Raw genomic sequence first — 4132 nt, 5'->3', positions numbered from 1 at the left:
CTGCACATGTATTCACTGTATTGATCCTTCTCTGCAGTCTTTTCAGCTTGAGATGCTACCTGAGCTAACATGTACAGATTGAGTTCCTTTTTATAGGCTTCCCTAGCCATTGTTAACTCTTGCTGATAAGCCTTAATTTCTGATTTTAAAAACTCATTTTCTTCCTGCAGGGAGGCTAAAGTAACCGGGGCTTCTGTAGTTGCAGATTCCAATGGAGAAGAGAATTGTTGTTCAGCATTAACTTCATCATTTGCATCCACAACAGGTGGTTCTTGTGTATCACCTGTTGGGTCAGTTTGTGTATCAGCCTTACCTAGGGCATCTTCTTTTTGTTCCCCAACAGGTGGTTCTTGTGTGGCACCTGTTGGGTTAGTGGCTGGTTCTTCTGTATCAGCCACGTCTAGGGCATCTTCTTTCTGTTCCCCAACAGGTGGTTCTTGTGTGGCACCTATTGGGTCAGTGGCTGGTTCTTGTGTATCAGCCACATGTAGGTCATCTTCTTTTTGTTCCCCAACAGGTGGTTCTTGTGTGGCACCTGTTGGGTCAGTGGCTGGTTCTTGTGTAATAGCCACATGCCCTATATCGTCTTGGGTGTCAACTTTAGATGTATCGGCAGCTGGTTCTTGTGGAGCAGCTGCCTCAGTTGAAAAAAATGATGTCACAAAATCGTGAACGCTCTGTATTTCGGCACCTGAGGGTGAAGAAGGTGGAGGTTCAGAGCTATGCGGGATACGGGGATTTAGAATAATAGGAGGGACATTTGGGATAATGGCCTTAGTTGCTGCAAACGACCTTGTTCATTGCCGAGGTAAGGAATCAGGAGAGGCAGTAGTTTTTCTCTTGCGAGCACTTTTCCTTAGGGTAGGGGAATTATCAGAAATAGTGGGTTCCTTAACTGAGGCCCTGGTTCTTCTTTTTAGTGGGGTTGCAACTTTCTGTTGCTTTTTCCTCTTAAGGAAAGTGATGAGGGTATCATCGTCCAAATCATCGGTAGGGATATGAACTATGGGGGTGGATGGTTCGGCTTTATCAGGGGATGAGGACTGCTACATATTTTCAGTGCTTAATTGGGGTGTTTCTGCTGCTGGTTGCTGAGTTTCAGCAGCTTGCTGGGAATTTTCCTCAGATTGCTGGGAATTTTCTTCATTTTGCTGAGGATTTTCCTCAGCTTGCTGAGGAGGGTTATTGAGGGGAGGTGGATTGTGCAGGGTGAAGCCTCTATTTATTAGGAGTTGGACCAAACGATGGTGCGTGAGGCAGAGGAGTTGGTGCCTTGCGTTCACGGTATAGTGTGCCATATTTTTTAGACAGCCAAGGAGATAATAGGGCATATTTATTAGACGACCATGCCGAAAATTATTTAATAAAACAAAGTCGTGTTGGTAGACTACCTGATAACAACCCTCGTAGGTGAAGTAATGCTTAACAAATTCTGCAACCTTTGGCCATGGTGGTGGTAGTGATCGAAGTGCAACACCCCTGCCTTTGGTTTCCACCTGCTCCCCAGGTAACAGGAAATCTTGTTGTGCATTGAGAATGAGATGTTTCCTGCTGAACCAATGAATACCATTGGTTGGAAGCCCCGAAACTTGCGCTATGTCTTCTTCTGTTGCTGGAATTCGCACCCCTCGGACAGTAGAGTACCCTTCCCTCAAATTGCATGCAAATTCCAGAACCTGCTGTGAATCAAAATCCGGAAGTCTTCTGAAGTAGTCCACCCATCTTGCTTGTAGAAAGATTTGGTATGCCTCCTGGTAGAGTTTCAGTAATGCCGTCGAGCCCGGTTCATGTATAACAGCGTCTCCTACCATAGTTACTGTTTTAGGCAAAATACAAAGTGCAGAGCCGAGTTGCCGAGGTCGAAACAGAGCAGAATGTTACAAATGAAATTATGACGTGATAAGGTATAGACGAGGTGGATTAGACACTACCGCGAGGAAGAGACATGGCGGTGATCGGCGTGTCATATGATGATTACAATATTTCGGTAATCCCCCCAACTGCGGCTGAATGATATGGTTGGTGGTACGACGCTTTTGGCGGTCATGTCAATTATCTCCTCATTAACTAAAATTTAATATTCACACTTAAACACGCATACCTTTACATTTACCTTTGGTTGTTGCGCTGAAAAGTATTATCTCATCCTTAATAGTTCGATGATCTTTATAGAAGGGTTTGTAAGGTATGAGGGTTTTTATACACGAGGTTTTTATTATTCACAAGAGGTAGTAGTGAAGGGACATTATTAACAGGATAAATGGCTAATTCTTTTGAATAAAGAATGATATGTTTCTATCGAAGTAATAGTTCATTCTCGGGAGCAAAAATGGGGACATTGATGTTTTTAGGAAAATGGAAAAGCTTGGTGTTTAAGCAGTGGGATTTGGTGTTTCAGCAACGGAAAATGGTGTTTTAGCAATGGGAAATGGTGTTTCAGCAACGGGAAATTGAAGAGGGAATGAATTATGATCTCGAATGGCATGGCAATGCTTTCCAATTTGCAAATTAGTTCTTCCTATATTGGAATTTTTCTTTTCAGCCACCCTCCAAAGCTAAGATCTGCAAAATAATTAATTGTAACATGGCAACCCTTGACAGGGATTATTAGTTAAGAAATCTAATCTAAAAATAAATACATAAACAAAAAATTAAGTGCATTGAGGGATAGCTGGTTCCCCCAAAAAGGCATAGTGTATGTCTGCCATGCAAGTAGCTTTGAAATCCTCTTTAGAAATAGGTTGTTGATACAAACGAAGTCGATACCCATTCACTAATAATGGTGTTCTAGAATCATCAATCGTTAGGAGTCTGACTGTTCCATTTGGAAAAACAATATCTACTTCATAAGGTCCTAGCCACCTTGTTCTTAATTTACCTTGAAAATTTTCAAAACGGGAGTCATACAGTAAGGCCCAATTACCTTTTTGGAATTGCTTGTGCTTAATAGTTTTGTCATGCCACCTGGTTCTTTGCTATTGTATCATGGTTGTTTGATGGATGGCATCCAACCTCTTTTCATCCAATTCCTGAAGCTGCTGCAACCTAGCTGTCTGTGCATCAGTCAAGTCAAGGTTAACAGCTAAAGCAGTCCTTAAGGTTTTGATTTCAAATTCCACAGGAAAAACAACACTTTTACCATAAACTAATTCATAAGGTGAAAAACCCGTAGTGTTCCTCCAAGTAGTTCTGTAAGCCCATAATGCTTCAGGCAACCTTTGAAACTAGTGCCTTCTATTATCCTTGATTGTTTTTGTTAAAATGGCTTCTATGACTTTATTTGTACTTTCCACTTGCCCATTTGCCTGGGGGTGATAAGGTGTAGTCATTTTATGCTTAATGTGATATTTCTGGAGTGTATCTTTGAAGCCATGAGAATTAAAAGGGGGTCCTCCATCTATAACTAGCTTTCTAGGCAAACCAAACCTAACAAAGATTTCTTCAAATAGAAAAGTTAACATTGATTCTCCATTAGCTTTGATGAGTGCCTTAGCTTCTACCCACTTAGTCATATAATTTGTACAAACCAGTATATAAACTCTTTGATTGGATGGAGGATTGATGGGACCTATAAAATCTAGTGCCCATCTTTCAAAAGGTTCAAGTATTACCTGGGGGTTGAGTGGCATTTCATCCCTATGATTAGGCTGGCCCATTCTCTGACAGCTATCGCAGGCCCTAACATATTTCTTTGCGTCCTTGAAAAATGAGGGCCAATAGTAACCCATTCTAAGAACTTTGTGCTGTTCTTTTGTCCACAAAATTCCCTCCACGAGGGCCATCGTGGCAAGCCTTCAATATATCATAAACTTCATCTTCTCTGATGCATCTTCGAATTTACTGATCGAGTCCTATGTGAAAAAGACACCCACTTATCCAGTTGTACCTAGCACTTTGCTGAACAATCTTTCTTTTCTCTCTGTGCGATAGGTGTGATGGCAGTTTCCATGTAACTAAGTAATTGGCAATGTCTGCATACCAAGGTGAGTGAGCAGATACTGCAAACAAATATTCGCCAGGAAAAGAATCATCTACTGGAATATTTTCATTAGTTTTTAACCGAGAAAGGAAATCAGCAACTACATTTTCTTTACCTGGTCGATCTACAATTGTGATATCAAATTCTTGTAAT

The sequence above is a fragment of the Pinus tabuliformis genome, chromosome 4_2 (assembly GCF_031772625.1).
Source record: "Pinus tabuliformis cultivar Carrire ecotype Pingquan chromosome 4_2, CPIR1, whole genome shotgun sequence".
In the NCBI taxonomy this organism is placed as follows: Eukaryota; Viridiplantae; Streptophyta; class Pinopsida; order Pinales; family Pinaceae; genus Pinus; species Pinus tabuliformis.
Note: the sequence above shows the minus strand (reverse complement) of the source record.